The sequence below is a fragment of the Schistocerca gregaria genome, chromosome X (assembly GCF_023897955.1).
Source record: "Schistocerca gregaria isolate iqSchGreg1 chromosome X, iqSchGreg1.2, whole genome shotgun sequence".
Lineage (NCBI taxonomy): Eukaryota > Metazoa > Arthropoda > Insecta > Orthoptera > Acrididae > Schistocerca > Schistocerca gregaria.
Window position 1 is genome coordinate 31,300,691 of NC_064931.1, and position 27,604 is coordinate 31,328,294.

Sequence of the window (27,604 nt, forward strand, 5' to 3'; positions counted from 1 at the left end):
AGCAGCTGGTGTTGAATATATGACTACACTTCCTAAGGAAGGCAGAATTGTTGTTGAATCAATGGAAATCTGTGTTTCTGTGATTACATATGAACAAGAATTTTCAATCGAGGCAGAACAAGAAAGACTAAAAAAACTGATTATTTCCATATCTTTCTTTTTACCACAAGCCATAAATACTGCTGGACTGAAGGAACGAGAAATTTTGAGCTATATATCACCAATTAATATAATTCTGCAGAATTTTATAAGTCTTATTTTATTTTTGTTATGATTCTACTAACCGAAAAACTAATCAGAGGATTGTTTGATCACATCAAACAACAGGATACCTATGTAAAGAATGGAAGAAATGAACTTTTTCCTCAAAAAGCATGGAATCTAAATCCGCCAAGCAATTACCTGAAGGAGTGGGATATTTTCGGAGATTTTATGCGCGTTACATGAGTGAAATATGGTGTTAACATCAGTCCATACAGTTCCATAACAAATTATTCCATCTTTGTCAAAAATGTATGAAGAATGTATTGCCCACACAGAAAACGACAATGAAACGGAGTGTCACATTCATAGTGAAAGACATTTGACATATGATGATCAGCATACGATTTTGAGTACAAATTTTTAATTACACACATCAAAAAAAGTTTTGCATCACCTCAGTTTTGAGATTTCCCGAACCTGTAGAGAAAATTGGGATTTTTCTCATAAAAACCACACATTGCATGTTGTACCACCAAACAGCGAGACTTTCAGAGGTGGTGTTCCACATTTTTGTACACACTGATACCTATTACACCCAGTGGCCTGCCCTTTTCATTGATGCGTACCTGTGTTCGTTGTTGCGTACTATCCACAAAATCATCAAGACGCTGCTGGTCCAGATTGTACCACTCCTCAATGGCGATTTGGCATAGATCCGTCACAATGGTTGGTGTATCACGTCGTCCATAAACAGCCCTTTCCACTATATCTCAGGCATGTTCGATAGGGTTCATGTCTGGAGAACATGTTGGCCACTCTAGTCGAGCGATGTCGTTATCCTGAAGGAAGTTATTCACAAAATGTGCATGATGGGGTCGCGAATTGTCGTCCATGAATACGAATGCCTAACCAATATGCTGCCAATAGAGTTGCACTATCGGTCAGAGGATGGCATTCACGTATCGTTCAGCCATTACGGCGCCTTACATGACCACCAGCGGCGTAATTAGGTCCCACATAACGCCACCCCAAAACATCAGGGAACCTCCACCTTGCTGCATTCGCTGGACAGTGTGTCTAAGGCGTTCAGCCGGCTGGGTTGCCTCCAAACACTTCTCCAACGACTGTCTGGTTGCAGGCATATGCGACACTCATCGGTGAAGAGAACATGATTCCAGTCCTGAACAGTCCATTCTGCATGTTGTTAGGTCCATCTGCACCGCACTGCTTGGTGCCGTGGTTGCAGAGATGGACCACGCCATGGACGTCGGGAGTGAAATTGCGCATCATGCAGCCTATTGTGCACAGTTTGAGTCGTAACACGACGTCCTATGGCTGCTCGAAAATAATTATTCAACATGGTGTCGTTGCTGTCAGGGTTCCTCGGAGCCATAATCCGTAGATAGCGGTTATCCACTGCAGTAGTAGCCCTTCGGCGGCCTGAGTGAGGCATGTTGTTGACAGTTTCTGGCTCTCTGTATCTCCTCCACGTCCGAACAACGTCGGTTTGGTACACTCCGAGATGCCTGGACACTTCCCTTCTTGAGAGCCCTTCCTGGCACAAAATAATAATGCTGACGAGATCTAATCATGGTATTGACCGTCTACTCACGGTTGAACAAAAGAAAACATGAGTTTTGTACCTCCTTCATGGTGGAATGACTGGAATTGATTGGCTGTCGGACCCTCTCTGTCTAATAGGCGCTGCTCATGCATGTTAGTTGACATCTTTGGGCAGGTTTAGTGACATCTCTGAACAGTTAAAGGGACTGTGTCTGTTATACAGTATCCACAGTCAACGTCTATCTTCAGAAGTTCTGGGAACCACGGTGATGCAAAACTTTTTTTGATGTGTGTATATAAAATGGATAAAAAATCTTAGAGTTGCTACATTTCCTTTGCAGAACATTTAAAAAAGATAAAGGAAAAATTTTCTACATCAATTAGAAGATGACATCCGATTCTATTTATTATTATTTCTCTAGACAGCCCTTTTCACCTAGATTGTGGTAGCTTTTTGAATTTTTAAAGTTGGTTAATATTTGGATGAGGAATAAACAAAAATCAATCTATTTTAGAGCTCAGAAGCAGTGCTGCAATATATAGGTCTCGCCTGCCTGAGAGAGCTGACTCGGTAGGTAGATTTGGAAAGTGTGTGTGACTGATTTAGTGCTACAAACTACCTCTAGCTATCAGCACTGCAACTTTCTCTGTCTCTCATCCACAAAAGATAAACTTCTCACACAGTGCTCGTTCAGGAAATTGCTAACAGATGTCTCATTTTGTGTTCACAAATCAACATTGTCACTCAGAATACCAACTCTATATACGATTTGTAAACGGTTTTTGATAGGCCATAGGGGCATAGCTGGTGGATTAGCTACTGGTTTCACCAGCCATCAGTAAATCATCTGCTGTCTTGCATTCTTTGAGAACATCTGGTAGCTAATCTGGCACCTCCTTGATCTATCAGCAAAAGAAGATGGGACAGTAACAGCGTCAAAGAAAAAAAGTGAAACAACAGAAACACCAGAAAAAACCTGGAGTGCGAAAATAAGAAGCAGGCAAGAAACATCAAGGAAAAGCCCTTTGGGTTTCTTTGATATGGATGCAGATTTGTTATATTAAACTAAATCTAAATTTTATTAATAAAAATTTTTGCTCCATACTGAAGAAGCTCAATAATGCAAGCAATTCTAATTTGTTTTTAAAAAATTAGAGAGCTAGAAGTAAATGTTTTATGTAACATTTCTGGGTGTGAGTATCTGAATACTAAAGATGGTGTAAAAATTTGTATGGAGCTTAATAACGATCTTAAAATTATTTTGCCTAACAGATATTGTAAGTTAATTACTGGTTGGGATCTTTGGTATTTTGAAGATGGAAATATTAAACTTATATGCAGAGAAATGAAGAAAATTAAGAGTAATGAAAATGAAGTTCATGACCTAGAATTTTAATACGAATTCCTTTAAAATTTTTACCTCACTTTATTTGAAAAGAAAAATATATTGATTACTAATGATATTTTATTCTTTTTATATGGAATTCCAGAGGAAGAACATCCAACCTGTTGGATTTATTAGAAATAATAAAATAAATAAAATAAAATAAATAAAAAGATAAAATAAAAAATATAATAAAATAAAAATGAAACATATTATGCTTAAAATTAATCATTTCTCTGCTCACAAAAAGTAGGCTTACAAAAAAGCTCCTGAGTGCACTCAGGATGGCCTCTTACTACTAAAATAAAAAGCTGAACACACTATTTCTGGAGTAGGCCTATATATTTTACGATGAACCTAACAAAATCATAGACAACTAACACTACTAATGGCATCAGCAGCAGCAGGGAATACAACACACATGAATGAAATAATATCAGTGATTGCAGAGCCTTGAGGAAGACATATTATTCTGTAACATTGGAGACAGTGGTCTGTGAACTTCACAGGCCCGCCCACAGATTCTACGAACGTAGATGGTAATACATGGCTTGAATGATTTATGGCAGGACGATCTCATGAATATGAGAAAATACTTGCGATACAATTAAGGCTTCAACTATATCTTAAGGATCGTAGAAACATATTCCAAATTCGCCTGGACTTTTCCTGTGAAGGCAAGAACTGGAAGGGACGTGGTGCAGGCGTTTGAACAATTGTTTCAAACTAGTACGAATCGTTGTCCTGAGAACCTACACACCGAGCATGAGGTGAATTTTACAGTAAGGATTTCAAATCGGCAATGTAGTTATATGGGATAAACCACCAGTCAACATCCTCCCACATGAAAGCGAGTGTTATGGAGCATCTGAACAGAAGCATTAAGAAACGTAAGAGGATGCAGTTTAATCTTGGTGCCTCATACATATGGATAGACATTCTCCCACAAATTATTGGAGAGTATAGTCGAACAGAACATAGCAAGATTACAAAGAGATCTATCGATATACATGACAAGAAAAAAATGGTTCCAATGGCTCTGAGCACTATGGGACTCAACTGCTGTGGTCATTAGTCTACATGACAAGAGCCTTCTAAATACTGCATACAATCGTATTGAGATGATGGATCTATGCAAGCAGAAATTCAAAGCAAGTGATTCGGTGCGTATTTCGAAATGCAAAACTGCATTTGAGAAGTCCTACGTGCCTAACTGGTCAACGAAGGTATTTACAGTTTGCAAAGCATAGAGGACAAACCCGAGAACATACATTTTAAAGGACAGCGATGATGAAGAAATTCCAGGAAGTTTTTACACTAACAATTGCAGAAAAGTTTCGTGTTTCTCGTACATTGCATCTTAAGACGTCGCGGGAACAGAGCGTTAGTGTAATGGCTCGGCTTTTCAGAATTACAAAACAGCTGGATGGACGCTCGCGATTTGCTGTATAACAGGGCCGGCAAACCTCAGGCAGCCCAGTAGCATACCACGAGTGCTAGGAAGCTCTTCAGCACAGCCAGAATGAGATTTTCATTCTGCAGCGGAGTGTGCGCTGATATGAAACTTCCTGGCAGATTAAAACTGTGTGCCCGACCGAGACTCGAACTCGGGACCTTTGCCTTTCGTGGTCAAGTGCTCTACCATCTGAGCTACCGAAGCACGACTCATGCCCGCTCCTCACAGCTTTACTTCTGCCAGTATCTCGTCTCCTACCTTCCAAACTTTACAGAAGCTCTCCTTTGAAACTTGCAGAAGTAGCACTCCTGAAAGAAAGGATATTGCGGAGACATGGCTTAGCCACAGCCTGGGGGATGTTTCCAGAATGACATTTTCACTCTGCAGCGGAGTGTGCGCTGATATGAAACTTCCTGGCAGATTGAAACTGTGTGCCCGATCGAGACTCGAGATACTGGCCGAAGTAAAGCTGTGAGGACCGGGCGTGAGTCGTTCTTCGGTAGCTCAGATGGTAGAGCACTTGCCCTCGAAAGGCAAAGGTCCCGAGTTCGTGTCTCGGTCGGGCACACAGTTTTAATCTTCAGCATAGTTGGTGGTGGCATTCTCGCTAAACTCCCAGTTGAGCTTCATCTTCCTGGTTACCGTTTCTGCGGACCTGGAACGAAAGTGAAAAAGCGACTAGCTTATGGTCTTAAGGGGATTTATCTACTTGACGAAGCCTGCAAGGTGCATAACTTAGCATATGCTGCAAATCAAGGTTTGGCGGAACATCGCACAGTAGACCAAATTTTAACTAATAAAGCGAAGCAAATAGGTCAAATAAGGGATATAGGCCTAGGACAAGGTCTTGTGGCAACTGAAGTCGATAAAGAAATGTATACCAATATTATATTGGGTTCAGGAATAAATTTCAAACAAATAATGACCGCGGCTCGTCGCACACTGAAGAAGAAGAAACCAACTGCATGTTTAAAAAATTGCTTCCAATCAGCTGTGATAGCGGGAAAAAAGAATCATCAAGAAGAAGTAGAAAGGAATAAGAAGATGGCCACCATCACCCTGTTATGCCTTTTAGATTCCTCCAGCTGCTCCTATGCGTTTTGTGCATTCTTCACTGTTCGGGCTATTAATGCCCAGGATCCTGCCGATTCCAAACACTTCTGGTCGAATTAACTCATTCCTAATCCCATCGTTAGTGGGGCTCTCAACAGTTGGGTAAATTGTGGCTAGCGTTGCCGCCATAGCCCGAACAGTGAAGAATGCACAAAACGCATGGGAGCAGCTGGAGGAATCTAAAAGGCATAACAGGGGGATGGAGGCCATCGTTATTAGTAAAGGACTACAGGTATGTTTGAAACCATATAAGTAAGGGCTTAGACTGTGTATTTTTAAAAAAAATCCTCTAACTATTCTACCTAACAGACCACTTACCAATACTGATCGGCTTAAACTCGTCAAGAAACTCAAAATACCAAGATTCGGTGGCGTATTTATGCAGAATACTTTCCCGAAGAGGACTTGAAAATACAAGTAGTGTGGTATCGTAAATTTAGACGTCGCAGGAAGACGTACAACGCACTGGGTTGCAAATCTTAAGAGAAAACATAACAATGTGCTTTATTTTGAATTGTATGGGGATTTACGACCGCCACAAAATTGTACTGATACTTCTACAACGGTCGTATTTTCTACTATTTTTGATGCTACCAAAACTTTGGTTCATACCTCTGTGGTCACTTCTGTCTAATGTTTCTCCTGATGAAAGCTAAAAAAGCAAGCAACATGCACGTCACCTCGACATTCAAGCTTCATAAGCCATTTTGTACACTCTGATTCTAAAAAAGCGTTCGTCTGTATTAAGTGCAAATTACTTCCCCACAGTAGAGCTAAGCAAGCGAGAGTGGAGTATTGCACTGGTCGGTTTGGAAACCTATAACAGCATTCCAAACATCACTGAAACGAACATTAAACTTCACCTTGGAGGGGCCAAGGTTGTAGAGATTCCTCCTGGATCGTATGACACTGACAATGTAAATGCAGTTATAAAATTATCTGTAACAGGCTTACGTGCAAATGTTAATACGTTTAAAGCAGACATAAAAACGACGAAACATACTATAGACTTTAGGCAGGAAGGTTCAATAGGATCAGTAGTTGGTTTCTCGAGGAGTCAAGTTTTTGCTAGTAATACTGAGAGACTTTACGAGTTGTACCTACCTGTGGATATTTTTCCTGTTAGTACTATTCGTGTTGAGTGTAATACTGCTACGAATTCATACACCAATGACCGATTAATAATACACTCTATGGGTTCTTTCCAACAGTGGGAGCGAGACACAAACTCCTTGATGTTCCTAGAGCCCAGTACGTCTCCCAGTGGCTGTTCCGACATTAGACAATCTCGGGTTGAACTCATTTACAGGACGGGAGACCGTAGTACGTCTTCATTTCGAACAGTTCTACCAGGGGATTATGTTGTAAAACCACCTCACATATAAGTCGGTATATGACTCTGAAGTGGAAGGACAAGGCGAATACACATCAGAATGATGAGTTCCTTAACTCAACTGGACTGAAGCCTCATAATGGCGTCTCTGGAAATAACAGCATCAGTTCAGTATGACGAACGAATCAGATGTCAGGAACACGTATCTCACAAACCATTTGCATAGCCGATATTCAATAATAATGATGAGATTCGAATACTGATTCAGCATCAAGATGAATTAACAATTCCCAGCAGCAGTGTCATATTCTTGAAAGGTCTTCCTGTTTAAGAGATACGATACTAACGTAATGGCATCGAGGTCGACCAAAGAAGGGACATTGAAATCCCAACTCTCAAAACGTACGTATCTGCACCAAATGTGGACCTGAATGTTTTACAAAATGAAGGTTGGTTCATTGACAAAACGATAAGTAACCGTGCTGGTATGTGCATCCCTCTCAAAATGCTTATGGTGTTCTTTGAGCACAATGAGAGGGCTATTTTGACGTTAAACAGGAACTAATTCTCATTCTAAGTGCAACAGATAATAATGTGTACATTTACGAATCACAAGCAGCAGGAAATAAAATTGTTTTGGATAATTTAAAGCAGAAAGTAACACACATTTCTGTATCAGAACCTGAAGCTCTTACCTGTGCTGAACGCTGAAGTTCAACTACCACTAAGTTTCTGTTCATGAGAAATCTATGAGTATCCAGCTCTACCTAAGATTTCAAAACATAGCCAGACAATTAAGATGACTGTAAAACTAAAATCGCCACATTTCATTATACTGCGCCTGCAGATAGACAGACGAGGGAATGTGATTAACAAGGAATCTCTTGAGTAAAAGGTCGCAAGTTCAGTATTTAGTAAGGCTCATTCAAAAGTGTTGTGTTAATAATTATGACAGGAAAAATATTAGCTGCCAATGACTCACCATGTGCATCAGGAGGGCGACAGAAAATGATTGTCTGGGAGGTGCACAGATCAACCTTCTATGGTATGAATGACTTGCACTTCACAAAATGGACAACATCGACATTCAAGAAGTGTTCAAAACAAACCATTAATTTGCACCATGGGCATCGAATGAAAAATGGCACCCCACAGTGATCACAAAGTTTTGCACCATCAAGATCGAAGGTGAACTCCTTGGGAGTTACAAACCTTGCAGGGTGTTCAGCTAGGTATCCGCTCTTAAAGAATGCATACAGAATCACGGTGGTGTAATGGGGTGATAAGAAATGGTGGAATGTGATGGCATGCAAGCGAATGTGGAACAGTCTCTCATGGATCTAATCACGAAACTGTCTATTCTTTAAGGCGTCACTGCAGATTGTGCGATAATATATTTTATGGGCATGGAAAAAACGAACATCCAGAGGCTGAATTTGTCCAGTGGTTCCAGGTGGTATGAATAGTAAAGTCACACACTTATCAGCAGAGATAGTTTGTTCTAAAGTAGTATGTTTTTTATATGCAAACGACGAATCAAGCAAAAGAAAGTGATTTTGAGCAGCTATTGGCAAAAAGCAGTGCTCATACCATAAATGAAGCTCTTTCACATCCATTTTTCCACTCTTTCTTGCTGTGGCGTAAATATTCCCTACTACCCTTGCAAGATCACACACACAAGAAAGAATCATAGGGGGAGAGCACCTTCAACTTCTCGCAATACAATAAATGAATTTCCAGCCAATTTACCATCAAAATTAAAAGTTGACATAATTATGTACGAATGTGTTAAGACATTGATATTAGCTGATCTTGATACAACTCTCTTAGTTCTTCTCATTTTCAGAGTACCTTTCATATGCATTTCCTCTTCAAATCCGAACTGGTCGGCGCTGAAAAGAAATTCTTTACTCTCAATGGGATAAGTTTGTTTATCTCATCTACAGATTTTCAGGTCAATTCCGCAGTTTGCTGTGCATCGTCAAGTTGACACTTTGTTTGAAATTTGGATATCTTACTTCTTCCAATTCTGTAGCATTGTTTGAAGTTATATAACCATTCACTGCTTCCCTTGAAATCATCGTAATCTATGTCACACGCAATTTGATTGAATTTGATGTTGATCCATAACATAGTAAGTCACTATCACGTATATCCTGTAATTTGTATCGAGCATCCTTGAAACGTGCAAATACCAGTTTTGTATGCCTTGTCCTCCCTTGAATATCTGCAGTTTTGCTTATGAACTACGCACTGATGTTGCTGTGATCTAAATCGAAATCAGTTCATAATTGCTTTTTTAATATGCTGTGGATGATCTCCCATGTATGTAATTATGTTTAGTGCCCACTCCTTGGTCATTGATTGTCCTTTGCTATGTTTCACTGGAAACGGGATTTGTGGCTATCTGTCCGACAAGAATGATGAACTACATGGTTGGACACCTGTTTCAGTATCACTTTAATTTGTTAAACACATATTGTCGTCATTGTACTCCTCATGTACGTTGTCCACACAGTCCTGCGTACATAAAACCACACATTCCAGTGACTCATCTTGCAGAAACGCCAATGTTCCATCTGCTACTTCTTCATCACTCAGCAAAATTCCTTGGGTTCCTTTCTGACGAAATGTCAAATTTAGCAACTCTTGTTGTACATATAATACAATGTTTGCTTTGTCGTCATTGCGATTGTTCTACTTTGTATCAACACCACTAGCACTGTAGCACCGTTGTGAGTTACTCGTCGTCTAAGCAGTTCTACTACAGCCTCATGCTGTGCTCACCAGTGGATACTCCAGTCACGCCCTCTATTGCCATTACAGCCAAAATTGTGGGGGACGGCGAGTTGGGATCAATGCTCAACCCACAGAAATTTAAATAATTAGCACCTATTGTTGCGACTGACTGCTCGAAGCAAAACAAAAGTATCAGCCCAGGTCCTCTAGACATCCGCATTGAATGTGAATCGTCAAGCAATTTCCCGCCAAACACAGTGGCGTACGCGTTATTATTGCACGACTATATTATTAATTACTCACATCTCACAGGAACTGTGCAACGAATAGTATAAATGTGTCGGTACTTCTTTGCACCACAGGCAGTCCGCAGTGGCTCCTCAAAGAATGAGCATCGTTACGGCATCCACAACGAGTGTGAACAATTTCTGTTCTAAGAAGTTGCATTCAATGCATGTGAAAATTCTGTATGGGTATTGAAAACGGTGATGACGCTTCGAATGTACGATCATAGAGACAACATTGTTTATGTCAAACGTCGTGAAAAAGTTGTGTGATTTTGTGCCATAAGAAACGCTGAAGATCTTAATTGCTCAGCTCTTCGGAGACTGAGGAAAAAAGGATGGACACATAAGTGATTATATTTGTGCTTCAGAAAATGTACAAATACTTATAAGTTGGGTATTTAATCAATGAGACTGTCTTTTTTTAAAATACAAATTGTTTTATTTACTCACAGCCTCCTCCTCATCTTACAGGGTTCAGGCAAGTATTCATTATACACTGTCTGCGTGGTTAGCTGAGTACTGGACTTATAATTCTTGAAACGTCCTCTGTACGTTTCTGGAAGCGGCATCTGTCAACAACAGCGTGCACCCAGTGACCCACACGAGCGTCTCTGTATTATAGTAAGCGGCCAGTCGTCTAATATGTGAACTGAGCGCATACCTGTTTAGCGAAATGAATTTTCTTCCCAGACATACTTGTGTGCGAGCACTCGGCACCATGGGCAAAGACGGGAAGTGGCCGCAGCAGCGAGCAGTGAACAGATTCGTGATGGTGACTGTCATTATTGCTCTAGGACACATGCCTTTGAGATAGCGGGCTGCTCTCAGCAAGAAGGGGTCACTGTTCGTTGAAGTCACCAATTTGTGTGGGTAGGAAACGCCAAACAACAGCGGCAGCCACTGACTTCCATAACCTCACTTCTGGCCAAGTGTATTTTTTCCTCCAGTAATTGTGCAATGGCACCAAATGAGGGGCAGCTTAACATGGTCTCAAATATCATATAACTAACGCCTGCACTTTAATATACACTGCCAGAAAAAAATAGTACACAGGGAAAGAGAACTTTGATTTTGATCTGATGCAGCATGTGCCTCCATGGGGACAGTATATGTACTGATAATAGTTTCAACGTCATCCACCAGCAGGCAGCATAGTGGGGTAGTTATCAGAGCGCCATCTTTGATACGGAATGCTCATAGCCAGAAGACTCAGTGTGGTGTAAACGTATGAAGCAAGCAGGTAATAATGCCACAGAGACAGACTCATGCTTTCTACAGTCAACTGAGCAATTCTGAAAAGGGTCAAATTGCGACCTTCTGAATGGCGGAATGGTCCTTTCGGAGAATTTCCACACAAGTTGGACGTGTTGCATCAGTTGTGCAACGTTGCTGGTATCAGTCATCACGTGAACATCTTCACACCTGTAGATGAGGTTCCGCACGTCCACACAACACAGACGCCTGCCAGGATCTTCGTACTATAAGGGCAGCATTGTCAGATCATACAGATATCACAGCAAAGATAAGAGGGCTTATGAGCCTAGACATATCAACATGAGCTGTTGTGATCCGGTTATTAGCACTGGGACTACGGGCGTGCACACCTCTAGCCTGTCTTCCACACTCGCCACAGCATCAACATGTATGGTTCGGCTGCTGCCGTCAGTGGATCACTTGGAAGATGGAACAGCATGTGGTCTTCAGCAGTGGAAGTAGATTCTGCCTGCACACAAGTGATGGTCATTTACGTGTATGATGTAGACCTGGGGAGCACTCTCTTGCAGACTGCATTCTTCTAAGGCACACTGATCCCAACCCAGGCCTTATGGTCTGTATTGCGATAAGCTAAAGCGTTCGTTAAGCTTTGGTGTTTCTGGAATGGACGCTAACCACCGCTCGGTATGTTCAGAATGTTGTTAGACCTGTTCTTTTGCCATTCTTGCAACAGGAAGGTGATGTGTTGTTTCAACAAGATAATGCTTGCCCAAAAACTGCCCGTGAAACTCAATGTGCTCTGGATGATGTGCAGCAACTTCCCTATGCAGAACTATCTCCAGACTTGTCTCCAATCGAGCTCGTTTCGGATATGATGCGATAAGAAGTGACTCAAGCAACTCGGCTACCAACAACTACATGAACAGGTCGAGCAGGCGTAGGATAACGTATCACAGGAGAGTATTTGCCATTTGTACGATCAACTGGATGCCAGACTCAGCGCCTGCATTGCCGCCCAGGGAGGCTACACTACGTACTAATATAGGTGTTTCAGCATGGGTCGAGACCTGGTACCTCAGAACCGCTAGTGTTATTGGTCTGTAAATGCAGTCATTTCATGTACGGTACTCCATATGTGCTGTTGCAACAAAAAACCTTGAGTGAATTGAAAACCTCTAAAAGGGCGTACTATTTTTTTTCTGGCAGTGTAATAACGTCGGTAATGTACCACAGAGTAGAGGTGAAAATCTGAACGCAGGATGTGGGTGTAGATTGAGTGATAGTGCTGCCATAATCTGACGCATGTATAAGCCATTCTTTAACTGCGGACAGCTTCTGGCTCACCTGCATCTATGGGCACTCAGGGATCGACTTGAATATGCAGCGATAAGCACTCCTGGAATAGGCAGCGCTCGTCTATATACAGAGGCGTTTCAGAACAGGAGCTCATTCGAGCGGCCCAGATTGATGTCTAACGAAACAGGTATGTGGAAATGATTTTCTGTTGTTTTTCCGTGTGTGTATGTATGCTTTCTTTTTTTATCCATTGCAATCAGATGGCTAATATCTTCTTTGTCTGTTGCAGACTTGATCATGCCATCACCTTTGTTGAGTGCCAGTGAATTTTAGGTCCTTGTGAGACAGCCTAGCGCTCCAGAGGATGTCTCTCACATAAATCCCGGCTGTTGTGAAAGTAAGTACTAGTGTCTATCTCTCCCTCCCTCCCTCCCTCTCCATATGGGCATGTAGGCCACACTCTCTGGTGCAAACGCCACAAATGGTGTAGTTCCACAGATAGCACCTTCTGGAGTCAACGGTCTATATGGGTGGCAACATCGTCATAGTGACGACTCCAGAGTGAGATCCTGGTTGTGGGGATGCTTTCACAATTGGCATCTGTCGCAGGAAACACACCCAGAGCAAACTGCTAGATCGTAGCTGGGGCGCTGGCCTAAATGCAACCTAGGCTCCAAAATACTGCAGGTACTACTTATAGTCATATGACCTATGGAGAAGAAAAGGTCCACAAAGCTAGTGACCTCTAGCGGTTCTTGTGTTGTCGTGTGATGGCTGTCATCTGAAGAGCTGTCCCCTGTGAGGTCCATGCCCACATAATCTGCCTGTGTTGTTGGTTGCTGGGTGAGTAGGCATAAGGCCTTACACAAAGAATGTCATATGAACAAATACCTAATCAGTAGAAAAATATAAACATCAAGGAAAAAGATATTTTGGGCATCCTAAGAAGAGATGGAAAGATCAGCTGCAGTTTACTTGAAATTGGAACATGCAAGGATGCCTAACTCAAAACTGGACATGATAATGAGGTAATTGTTACAAGGTTGATCCATGCGGAACACCCAGGAACCCTGAGTCCCTTTTCAAGCAGCTGCAGGAAAATGGCTTATGCTGCCAGTTGTAAAAGTGCATTTTCGTCGGATCCAGCATCATATACCTGGAACACATTCTTAGTCACAAGGGTATCGTATTCACTTGTGACATCATTGACACAGTCACTAATATGCCAACTAACTAAACACTGAAATTGTTCCTGGGAAAAATCTCATAGCCAAGTTTATTTCCCAAGTGGCAAAAATTGCACTCCCTTTAAAACAGCTGCATGAGAATGACATCAAATTTGTGTGGTTGATCGCCTGTCAACAGGCTTCTCAGTGCCTTACAGATGGTCTGAAGGTAATGCTGTGTCTGATGCCATACATGCGAGGCTCAACTATTCACAAATTGAGGAGGAGACTTTACCTATCAGCTACAGGATCAAGAAATTTCATTTGTATTTGTATGGAAGCAAGCACCACCTGCTGAGTGACCAAAATTCATTGTCCAGGCTCTGGGAAAGACGGAACAGCGTCTGTAGCATTGGTTATTGTTCTTAAATGGTTACCATTATGAAATTCACCTTCAGCCCAATGCCCAACAATCCACTGTAGATGCTCCCTCCTGCCCTCTTCGTGGCCCCAACACAGAATTTGATCGCCAGGAACAGTTTGTTTTGCTCTGGACCAACAGCTCGAAGAAATCTTGGATGAATTTCCACTGACTGGACACAATTTGACTGCAGTGTCATCCTGCGGAAAGTTCTATGTGCACTACAGAAGGGATGGCCGGAGCATGTTTCTAGGCAGGTGAACCCAGCCATTCACAACTATACTGCACTTTGCTACTGGTTCAGTGCCATGAGGGGTGTCTTAATGTTGGCCAAAAAGGACTCTCAGTGGCAGGTCATCATTTTGACCTTTCTCTGTCCCAGGATCTTCCAACTCCCAGTGCCAGGTCATCATTTTGATCTCACTCCGGCTCTGTATCCTCCAGCTTCTGCAAACCCCACACTGAAAGATGATGTATACAATGTATTGGCACAGTGCCACATCTACTGGCTCATTATTGATGCCAACATTGAACACACATACCACTCCTGTCACACGCGCTCCCTCAATTAGTCAGCCCCTGTGCAATGTTTCCCACCATGGATCTGCCCTGACCATCTATGGGAAGAGAATTCAAGTTGATTTTGCTGGTCCATTTCAAAGAGCTATGTGGCTGTTGGCAGTGGAGGCTCTCTCAAACTTTCCTTATGTGGCCTCGATGATGTCCACTACCGCCCCTGCTATTATCTGTACCTTGTCGATGATATTCGTCATTGAGGGAATGCTATACATGCTGGTGTCAGATAATGGGACACAATTTATGCCAACACAATTACCGGACTTCTTTCACTGTAAGGGCTTTGATCACCTTAGCAGTACCCTATTTCACTCTGATGCCAATGCAGAAGATGAGTGAATGGTCTGTACATTCAAACTCAGGTGTGGAAGACCTTATACACATTGTCAACCAAAGGAGCCCTGCACAGTTTCCTCAAGTCATATCAGTCCACCCCCATCTGGGTGATCAGCCTGACCAAAATGTTACAGGGGCCCTGGTACTGCACTATGTTAGACCTCCTACATCATGTATGGTGTACCCAAACTAAGAACATCTGGGCAAGCACATTCGGCCAGCATCCAGATTGGATACAAGGGGTCCTCATCATCCATAGGGAGCATCAGCTGTTTGATGCTATGGCTGTCTGACCATCACTGCAACCAGCTCCAGCCATGACCACAATTGGCACCACTATCCCCACTGCCACCATCGACTCCTGAGTGAGACACTAGAGTCACTAAACATGGCGCCATCTGACCATGTCCTGGGAACAGCCTATGCCCCTGCTTGCTGGTGGGTGAGGGAGTGGCCCACAGTGTGGGAAACAATGGTCACAAACCCTCTACCTTCACTCCAACCTTCCCTCACTCAAGCTCAACCAGAACAAGCTGCAACCTCAGGTGTGCTGCCACCTCTGCCACCTCCACAGTCACTGACTGGGCCATTTTGGTTGTAAGGCCCGAAGCCTACACAGCTCAGTCTGTTGGTAGGAAGTTCTACCACCCCTCTAGCTCTCCTTGCTTCCACCAACATAACCCTGGATGCTTTCGGTCCTATGTACCAAGCCAGTTTCACATTGGAGATATTTAGTATCCACACCAACATTGGATATCAATAGCATCCCAGAAGCACTGCATCTTGCAAGTGATATAAGTCACCTGAGATGAACTTGGCTTTGTTTATGGACTAGAGATCCTGCCAATGCTTTGCAATTACTAAACATGTCTGGGAATGGGATATACATCATCATCTCCTCCCTTCCCCTCTCCCTTTCCGTCTCCTTCTCCCATCTCTTTGTCTATCACCACCTCTTTCTCACTCTTCTCTGTGTTCATCATCTTCTTCCCCCTCTCTCTGCTGTGTGGGGTAGCCATGCTGTTTGAGGCGCCTTGTTATGGTTCAGGTAGCGCCCCCCCCCCCCCCCTCCCTGTTGGAGGTTTGAGTCCTCCCTTGGGCATGGGTGTGTGTGTTGTCCTTATCAAAAGTTAGTTTAAGTTAGTTTAACCTGTAAGCCTAAGGACCGACGACCTCAGCAGTTTGGTCCCATAGAACCTTACCACAAATTTCCAAATTTCCCCCTCTCTCTGTCCATCTCCTCTTCCCTCATCTCTTGCCACCTCCTCCTCCTCCATCCTTTTGGCTATCGCCTCCATCTGCATCTATATGTTCATTTCCTCTCCACCTCTTTGTCCATCTCCTCCTTCCCCCTCTCTATATCCATTTCCTCCCCCCACCTACCCTCTATCCATTTCCTCTTACCCCCCTCTTTGGCTGTGAGCCTTCTTTATTGTTATTGCAAGTGAAACCTTGATCTGAAACGGAAGTTGCTTCAAATAAATGGGTAAACTGATTGTGATCATTGGTATATGGAGTATGAAAGACTTTTCCTGCAGCTGGATCTGTGAGTATAGCAGCTTCAATGACAGTATTTTGGGTAGTTTTTTCGGCAAATGGGTAGGATTACAAAGTTTCAGATTATTCAAATTTCACCATGGTACTCTACTCATTAGGCAATTAACAATAAACACAACTCTCCTGTTTTCTGTTAAGGTGGACTATGAAGGGAAAAAAACATAATAGGGAAAGGTGTAGTACAGTTACCAGAATAGTTATTTTCTTAAATTAAAAAAAAATATATTGTTGTGAAAACCTTGTTCTTTTCATATATCTTTATTTAAGAATCCTTTAAGAATCATTTAAAACTCACAGACACAGTATGGCCTTGAAATAGTGGTATTTACTGAGAACATTATATGAGGCTGCAAATTCTTACAGAGTGCCTCAGTGCAGGGCAGAGTGTAAAACATACTAAGGTGCAGAGTAACAAGCACAAAGAACTGCATTCATGTTGGCTTAACCTGTGTTACTCAACAACTTCAGGATACACTGAGGTTAAAAAAAGTCATGGGATACCTCCTAATATTGTGTCAACCTCTTTTAGCCTGGCATAGTGCAGCTGTTCAGTGTGGCATAGACTCAACAAGTAGTTGAAATACTGACCCATGCTGTCTCTGTAGTCATCCATAATAGCAAAAGTGTTGCCAGTGCTTGGTTTTGTGCATGAAGTGACCTCTCGATTATGTCCCATAACTGTTCAATGGGATCCATGTCAGGCCATTTGGGTGGCCTAATCATTCACTCAAATCATCCACAATGTTTTTTAAACCAATCACAAACAATTGCGGCCCAGTGACAGGGTGCATTGTCATCCACAAAAATCCGTCACTGTTTGGAAACATGAAGCCCATGAATGACTGCAAATTATCTCCAAGTAGCAAAACATAACCATTTTCTGTCAATGATCAGTTCAGTAGAACCAGAGGACCCATTCCATTCCATGAAAACACAGCCCACACCATTAGGGAGCCACCACCAGCTTGTACAGTGCCTTGTTGACAGCTTGTGTCTACGACTTCATGGGGTTTGTGCCGCATTCGAACTCTATCATCAGCTATTACCAACTGGAATTGAGACTCATCTAACCCAGCCACAGTTTTACAGTCATCTAGGGTCCACTCTATATGGTCATAAGCCCAGGAGAGGCACTATAAGTGATGTCATGCTGTGTTATCAAAGTCACTTACATGGGGGGCCTGCTGCCATAGCCCATTAACAACAAATTTCTGCACACTGTCTCAATGGATATGTTTGTCATGCATCCTACATTGGCTTATGTAGCTATTTTATGCAGTGTTGCATGTCTATTAACACTGACAGCTCCGTGCAAATGTCGCTGCTCATGGTCATTAAGTGAAGGCCATAAGTCACTGCAGTGTCTGTGACAAGAGGTAATGCATGAAATTTGGTATGATTGGCACACATTGATTACTGCAGTTATTTCCTGCAGTATTGCTTGTATCTTACCACTGACAACTCTATGCAAATGCTGCTGCTCTTGGTTGTAAGTGACAGCTGTCGGTTACTGTGTTGTCCATGGTGAGAGGAAATGCCTGATATTGGGTATTCTTGGCACACTCTTGACACTGTGGATCTCAGAATATTGAATTCCCTAATGATCTCTAGAATGGAATGTCACATGCATCTAGCTCCAACTACCATTCCACATTCAAAGTCTGTTAATTCCCGTTATACGGCCATAATCACAACTTTTCACGTAAGCACAAATGACAGCTCCGCCAATGCACTACCCTTTCACACCTCAAGTACATGATATTGCCAGCACCTGTATATGTGCATATCGCTATCTCGTGACCTTTGTCACCTCAGTGTACAGGCTGAATTTAAATGTCAGACAAAATTAATATTTAGAATCTTTGAAAAAAATTTCAGATTTTTTACAGTATGCATTAAAGTTTAAATTGTTTATTGACATCAAATTTTAGGCATTCACACTGTCCTTTGGTTTTTCCCAAGTGAACAGATTTGGTAAGACCATTACAACACTTTTTCCTAGCACATATGATGTATCAGCTATGTGGGTTTGGTTTTTTTGGCTCCCATTTGTATAGATTTCTCTTCATAGTCACCATCATCATCATTATTCTTGATCACTTTACCAGTATAGTGAACTGGGTTCTTGCTGTAGAACTATACTAAAACATAATCATCTTTCTCTTTCCTTGTCCTCAGTTTGACCTTCTCATATCTCCTTTGTCTGATTCATCTAAAGGTTCACACATTGTATCTTCAACTATGCTAGGTACATCAGATTCTTTCAAAAACACATTTCTCTTGTGACATTTACATTTCCTTCCTGCTTCATCTTCTTCCATGTTCAACATTCTTCAAACACCCCTTTAAGTGGAGTATCTGTTGCAATGCAACTCACTCCCCTCTTTCTATTTTTTTCTGTTGCTCATTCTTTCACGTGACTTAGGTAAACCTGTGAAAATATCAGGACCAACTAAAGTCTGGCATTGTGAATCTTCCTCTGGTGGTATATCAGAAAGGCCATCCTGTGACTCACAGGGACTGCACTGTTCGCATCACCATCTGTCACAGGAACAGTAACTAAACTTTGATTTGATGAGACTTCAGGAGCAATGTCTGTTATTGCATTATCAATTCTTTTAGCAACAGATACTTTTCCAGGAGTCTGTACTGTTGAGGTATCAGTCTCATCCAAATTGAAAATCCTTGTTCCATCACCAAATTCTGAATTATGATTCAAATTATTCTTCAGATTTATGAAGAATATTCCAACAATAGTTTTATTAAATGAGATGTCCTTTCATAAACTGAATGTTTCTGGATCTTGGGGGGTAAGGCTTGGATGATATTCTCGAAAAGCATAGAGCCATATTATTCTCTTCTCACTTTCTTGGGACTTCTAGTTTTTATGCTAAACGATTTGGAATGTCAAATGCCTTACTTTTACACTACTTTTACACTGTTGAGACCACGTTTTTTCTCTGTCATTATTATTATTATTGTTGTTATTATTATTATTAACATACCTGAAATATGTTGAAATATGAATTGTGTATTTTAAAATTATATATTATGTTTTCACAAAGTGCTGATTTTATTAAAACAAATGCTCAGTGGAAGTTTACCTGAAAAGAATTCCATAACTGACAGTCTTAACACCATCTGCCTTCCAGAATGAGATTTTCACTCTGCAGCGGAGTGTGCGCTGATATGAAACTTCCTGGCAGATTAAAACTGTGTGCCCGACCGAGACTCAAACTCGGGACCTTTGCCTTTCGTGGGCAAGTGCTCTACCAACTGAGCTACCGAAGCACGACTCACGCCCGGTACTCACAGCTTTACTTCTGCCAGTACCTCGTCTCCTACCTTCCAAACTTTACAGAAGCTCTCCTGCGAGACATGCAGAACCAGCACTCCTGAAAGAAAGGATAATGCGGAGACATGGCTTAGCCACAGCCTGGGGGATGTTCCCAGAATGAGATTTTCACTCTGCAGCGGAGTGTGCGCTGATATGAAACTTCCTGGCAGATTAAAACTGTGTGCCCGACCGAGACTCGAACTCGGGACCTTTGCCTTTCGCGGGCAAGTGCTCTACCAACTGAGCTACCGAAGCACGAAAGGCAAAGGTCCCGAGTTCGAGTCTCAGTCGGGCACAAAGTTTTAATCTGCCAGGAAGTTTCATACCATCTGCCTTGCAAAGACTAGTTCCAGAAAGCACCAGCTCAACAGCAGCCCTCGTATCATCCTCAGCAAAGTGAGCAATCTTGGTTTTTCATGCTCTTTTTATGAACCATGTCATCAGTCTACAACTTAATATTCTTATTTAAGTTTGTTAGTTTATATTCTGTTTTCATTTCTTTTCATATATATTACTTTAGAGGCAAATAACTATTTTTATTTGCATACAACATAATGAAGTACACTATAATGGTGTTACACTTTGCCCCATATCAAACTTACATTGTGCCCCATAGGACAACTTAATATATAATTCCATAAGTTTTGAAAAAAGTGTAAAACATTATGAATTTTCTCAGTGTTGTATGATACACATGTACTTGTTTATGTGAATCATACTACAAATTACAGCAATTCTTTGTTGTTATAAACAGTAGAAAGAATATCATGTAAGGAAAAAAATTACTTCACATACCTCAAAACAAATTTCCTTCACTACTTGCCAAAGTTGAATTCTACTTGCTTCCAAAGTACACTGTGCAGAAGTAGTCACAAATGGTGATTGTAATTAGATCTAATATAAGGCTGCTAACATTATAAATTTCACAATAAATCTGAATGTTACACTGAGTTCTGTGTTATGCTGCACCCCATCTTCCCCTACATAGTTGTGTTACAATTATATAGAAAGAAACTTCCACATGGGAAAAATATATTAAAAACAAAATTCCAAGACTTACCAAGCGGGAAAGCGCCGGTAGACAGGCACAATAAAATAACACACAAACACACACACAAAATTTCTTGCTTTCGCAACCGACGGTTGCTTCTTCAGGAAAGAGGGAAGGAGAGGGAAAGACAAAAGGATGTGGGTTTTAAGGGAGAGGGTAAGGAGTCATTCCAATCCCGGGAGCGGAAAGACTCACCCTAGGTGGAAAAAAGGACAGGTACATAAGCCTTGCATTACAACCAGATGTGCATGTAAGTTATTGGTCACAAAACACATAAACTTGACGATAAACATATGAACATACTTGTATGTGAAAAAGTTCATGTGTCAATGCTTGCGTCTGCATGTTTTGTGTCCAGTAACTTACATGCACATCTGTTTGTAATGCAAGACTTATGCACATGGATGATTTGATAATGGACAAGCCATCTGAAACCAGTCCTCAACAAATAAATAAAGCTTTGTGTAAAAATGTGAAGTAAATCAGTTGAGAACTCTGGTAACAGTGTGGAAATTAATTACAATATAAATGTGGACACCTCTAAAGTTACTGATGCTCTTCCTGGGCCAGCTGATTTTTATGGTGGCTGAGTGGATTTTGAAATTGACAAATGTTTCAAAAGTAGTGGGCGAGGCATAGCTGACTGTAGCTATTGTTCACACTGATTCTGCTCTATGGTCTTTGGTGACGATTCTGGAGAATTTTCCACCTTGTGATGTTATTGCTTACAGGACACTTATGGTCAATCAATTGTGAACAGCAAACAGGAGTGACACATCTGCAAATTTCTATATTTATAAATCTATGTGTGTCCATATGAGACATTTTTGAAAATTGTCAAAAGACAGTACCCTGTCTATTTTTATTCGTGATTATGGAATTGATGCAAAATTTGATTTCGTCCATGATTTGACTCTGTATCACAGTGTACAGTGAGCATACATCACAAACCTGTAGAAATAAGGGACGTAACAGTTTTGTCAATAAACTACAAATTGATCTTTTCACAAGGCACGAAGCAATGTTTTCTTTTGTAGCCCTGCCCTCACACTGTATCCTGCATCCTATGTCCTCCCCGGGTAAACACAGTTTTTGGGTGTACATGGGTGTCCAGAATTAAAGAAATGAACTGCTATTTCACTAGTCTGTGTCTAATTCATGATATAATCATACAAACTGTCAATAGATGTGTGTACAATTGCATTCTGGATGAGAATGGCATTCCGGTCAATGGACAACTGTGCCTAAAATGGTGTTGGGGCACCTATCAAACAAGAAACGTAGTGAAACTTCCTGGCAGATTAAAACTGTGTGCTGGACTGAGACTCGAACTCGGAACCTTTGCCTGCCGCAGGCAAGTGCTCTACCATCTGAGCTACCCTTCGCAAGAGAGCTTCTGTAAAGTTTGGAAGGTAGGAGATGAGTTACTGGAAGAAGTAAAGCTGTCAGGATGGGGTGTGAGTTGTGCTTGGGTAGCTCAGATGGTAGAGCACTTGCCCACGACAGGCAAAGGTCCCGAGTTCGAGTCTCAGTCTGGCACACAGTTTTAATCTGCCATGAAGTTTCATATCAGTGCACACTCCACTACAGAGTGAAAATCTCATTCAAGATATGTAGTGTTTGTCAGGTATTGCCACATCGACAATCACTGTGTACACAGTCAGAGATGGTGCAGTATGACACAGAGTAGATGCCTGTCAGACTTTCTATGGTGTAGGGCCGTAGGAAAAATGGAAGCATGACAGTTGCAGACTGGTGTGGTCCGATAGCTTAATGTGAATCATTCTATTATTTCTCAGATGTGGCGAGAGTTTATAGAGACCAAAGCTGTGTTCCAAAGGCTAGAGCAGGGCCAACCATGTGTGACATCAGAAAGAGAGAACCATCATTTGGCTGTAAGGGCACAACAGTACCATCTTAGTTTTGCACGGCAACTGGCATCTGACCTCACGACATCCACAGGACATGTTGTATCCAGACAAATGATATACAGAAAGCCTCAGCAGAGTGGCCTTTCTTGTCAGAGATGTGCTGTATATGTACTTCTGATGTGTCTTCACAGAAGGCAACTCCTAGAGTGGAGTCGTCAACATGCCATCTGGATGGTTGAACACTGGCTCAATGTTCTTTTCACAGATGAGGCCAGATTTGGTCTAGAGAGTGATTCTCAATGGATTTGGATCTGGAGGGAATGCATAACGTGATTTCGGGACGCAAACATTGAGGAAAGAGACTTAATCAAGGATGATCACTAATGGTGTGGGCAGGGGTTATGTTGACCACTCGAACACCTCTTCATAAAATTGTATGGGGGAATTGGAAAGGTTTAACTGCTCTCAGATATTGTGATGAGATCTTGGGAACTCATGTGTAGTTGTTGTGAGGTGCTGTGGGCCCAGACTTTGTATTGAAGGATAATAATGCTCGACCTCATAGAATATGGGTTGTTGGTGTTTTCTTGGTAATGGAAGATATTGCATGCATGCTATGGATTGCTCACTCTCCTGATTTGAACCCCACAGAACATGTATGTGACATGATAGGGAGACAGATGGCATCACATCAGCATCCACCAACCACTCTCCAAGACCTGTGAGCAGCTCTTCAGGAAGAACGGATGTTATTGCCTCAACATGAGATTGATGACATAATTCATAGCATGCACAACATTGTCAGAGCTGTGTTGCTGCCAGAAGTGGTCATACCCCATACTGAGCACATTAACCAGTTGACAGAATGTGTGTGCAAATCTGTTAAGTTGGAAAAAATGAAGAATGTTTTCGTCTACTGTTATGCATGTTGCAATTGCTTGCATTCAGAATTCTTTATATTGTTTCTTCTTTACTATTGCCTGATTATACTGTTTTATAGCAGAATAAACACAAACTTGCAGAATTTTTGACACCAGTGTAGATTATGCATTACCTTTTTAACTTTATCCTAACACTCAACTTATTCTCCTTGGAAGGAAAGGCATACAAACAAATTCGTGGTACAGTCATGTTTCCCCGCATGGCACCATCCTGTGCCAAACTGTTTATGGGCCATCTAGAGGAAAACTTCCCCAGGGTGCTGGTCATGACTAGTGAGTAGCAAATGTCATCCACAATGGGTATGCTGAGACAGAGGTAGCTTGCAGTGGGCAGTAACCTTGCCTATGCAAGTCACATTGTCAGGTTGGTGATGTAAGGCTGAGCCAAAGAGCTGTGTCCTGTAACCTGGTGGGAAGTGTGCAGGCCCCACATGAAATCCATGACCCTCAGAGACTGTCTGGAGTGGTAGGTGGTGGCACCCACTGTGACATCACCTCATCAGATCCAGTTTAACACCTGGAACCAGCAGGGCTAGCTGACTTTATAAATCACCAGCTTCAGCGAGACGGTTATGGCACTCAATGAGGGTGGAGTAGCTTAGTTGTACATTCAACCAATGATTGGCACAAGGACTGTGCCAGTTGTATTGTGTTGTGCATTCGACAGGCACAGTATCCGTGCCAATGATCAGTCAAATGTATGGCTAAACTACTCCAGCCTCGTCAATTACCATCACCAACTTGCCAAAGCTGCCGATCTATAAGCAGTCAGCTAGCCCTGCTGGCTCTGGACCTCAAATTGGTAGTACTTTGGTGAGGCCACAGTGGATGCCACTGCCTGACACTCCAGCCAGCCTCTGAGGGTGATGTATATGATGGGGGCTTGTGCACTTCACACCAGGTCACAGAGCACTGACTTGGTCTTACATCACCACGCTAACTCGCATTGGCAAGGTCACTGCCTGCCGCAAACCACTGCTGTCTCAGCATACCCCCTGTGGATGACACTCGCTGCCCACAAGCCATGATCAGAACCTAGGCTCCATCTGTCAAAGTACTGTATAAACTCTGTCTGTAGACCTTGGTGTGCACATCAGTACTGATTGACCGTTGTGTCTTCCTCTGCTAGTGCCACCACTGTGGTCAGCACACCTTTCACGGTCATTGTCAGTTTTTGTGACTGGGAGCCACTTTCACTCAGTCAAGTAACTCCTCAATTGGTATCGCAAGGCTGAGTGCACCCTGTTCCAGTCCTCTCATCAAGGAAAAATATCTGGCAGAACCAGGAATCAAAGCTGGATCCCCTGCATGGTAGTCATGCTGACCAATCAGCTACGGAGTAGACCAAATTACTGAACAAAAGGCATAAAATAATAAAGAATGCTCCTGCTGAGTAAGCATTCTTGACTCATATACTCACCACGCTGCTGAGAACACCTACCACTGATTCCCACACCTATAACTCTGCAGCTATAAATGGACAGCCCATAAAGTGTCTTGATTTTTTTAAAGTCTTGTCTCCATTATCAAATGCATCTCAGAACTGCCTTTTGTAAAGCCCAACTAATCATTATCATTTAAAAGAGCCTAAATTTTGTTTTCCATTCTTCTCTATGTTAGTCTTGTCAGCACAACTTGGAGGCACAAGCTGATTGTGCAGTAATTCTCACATTTATCTGCCCTTGATTTCTTTGGAATTCTGAGGATGACATTCTTCTGATAATTCAGTGGTATGTCTCCAGTATCATAGATTCTACAAATTTACTTGAATGATTGTTTGTTTGCCACTTCCCCTAATGATTTTCAAAATTCTATAGTAACGTTATCTATCTGATATGTTTTGTTTGTGTGCAAGTCTCTCAAAAGTCTGTCAAATTCTGACTGTACTGTTGGGTCCTCTATGTTTTCCACTCTTTTCTTCTTCTATCTTGTCAGTACAATTCTTCTCCCTCATCAAAGGCTTCGGTCTACTGTTTCCATCTACCTGATCTCTCCTACGCTGCTTCTTTTTATTTTCATTTCAACCACCTGAGGACCACATTAATTTGGTTCAGCTACGTTTCTTCTGATCTGTATCCTTGTCCAATACTCTTTTATCTCATAAATTGCAACCTTCTTTACTCTTCTGTCCATGATATTTTGCCATGTGTCTAATTCTATCCTGGAAACTGACGACTGATCTTGCTTTTAATTTCATCGTAAGTTGTTTTGACTTTTCTTAATCCTGAATCTGTACTCCCACCATACATTTTCTCATTGATTTCATCACATTTTTTCTGCAGCCATCTCACTTCAGCTTTAGCTGAACTCTTACAGGAAATAAAAAATGCATGGTACTCAGTAAGCTCAATGATATCAATACTTACCAATTTTCATTGGGCTTGACTTCTTATTCTGTAGATCTTTTTCGCCAGTAAACTAGTCATAAAAAGTAATTTTTTGCCCATAGCATTTTGCACATGAAGAACACTAAGTGTTAATCAAAAACAAAATTTCACAATTAACCAAACAGCTATTATGCATAACAATGTGGTGCACATACAGTACAGTTAATGATTCAGTAAAAAAGTGCAAATATGGTATTCTGTTGTTTTACTGTGTATCAGTGTACCTGACACGGAGAATCTGCACAATAATAAGAAACTGTAACCAAGTGTAAATCATAAATGGTGAACAGTTATTGTGAGAAAATCATGTATTATGTTAGGTTGGAGCATAAGTTTGTGGTTTATTCCATAAGTGTAATAAACACAACAAATAAACATAATAGAGACTTAAGTCATCAGTAATATAGTCTCCTTCACTATTTATGACAGTCTGCCAATGCTGGGGTAACTTTTCTGTTCCTTGATTGAAGAAATCATGTGGTTTTAAGGCAAAGGTCTCATCAAGCCACGTTCAGAGCACATTTTCATCCAGAGAGGAAGTTCCTTGAAGGTTGTAGGCTAGAGAGCGGAAAAGGTGAAAATCTGAGGGTGCAAGATCAGGTGAATAAGGTGGGTAGGGAATGACATCCCAACTCAACTCCTGTACAGCATTTTTTGCAAGTCTGGCAGATGTTATTGTGGAGTAGCATCACTTCACACAATCTTCCTGGTCATTGTTCGTGGACTGCATCTGTAAGAGGTATCAGTTGTTGACAATAAATGTCAGGAGTGATGGTTACACCTTGAGGAAGCAATTTGTAGTTCACCACACCATTACTGTTCCACCTGATACATAACATTATTTTAGTGAATGCATGCAGGTTTTTGTAAGGGGAACTGATGCTTTGTTTGGGCTCAACTATTCCTTTCATTTACTCATGTTTGCATAAAGACACCACATCTCATGACCAGTAACAATACAGGATAGGAATGGTTAGTGTTGTTCATGTGCCGATTGATGATGAACAAGCAGGGCTGTACATATCACCACCCCTGATTTTTTGTGATTTTGGAACTTTCTGAACTTTTTCAACTTTTCCAATTACATGCAAATGTCACACAATAGTGCAATAATCACAATTCATCACATTTGCCAGTTCTCGAGCACACTGAAGTGGCTCATTCTCGATTAATGCGTTTAAACTATCTTCATCAAACCCTGAAGGTCTTTTTCAACATGGAGAAATGATCCTCCTTAAAATGAGACAACCATTTTTTTTGCTGTGCTCTATCCAATGGTGCTATCCCCATATACAGTGTAAAAGTTTCTGGCTGCCAATGCTACTGCAATCCCTTCATTGGACTCAAACAGAAGAATATGTCAGAAATGT

General features: G+C 41.7%; 1 non-coding gene across 1 annotated transcript; it reads right to left on the minus strand.

Annotated features, from left to right (window-relative positions):
- Nucleotides 1–20,165: 20,165 nt before the first annotated feature.
- Nucleotides 20,166–20,240, minus strand: Trnas-cga (transfer RNA serine (anticodon CGA)). Its single transcript has one exon. It is a non-coding gene; the product is annotated as a tRNA-Ser (tRNA).
- Nucleotides 20,241–27,604: the final 7,364 nt, after the last annotated feature.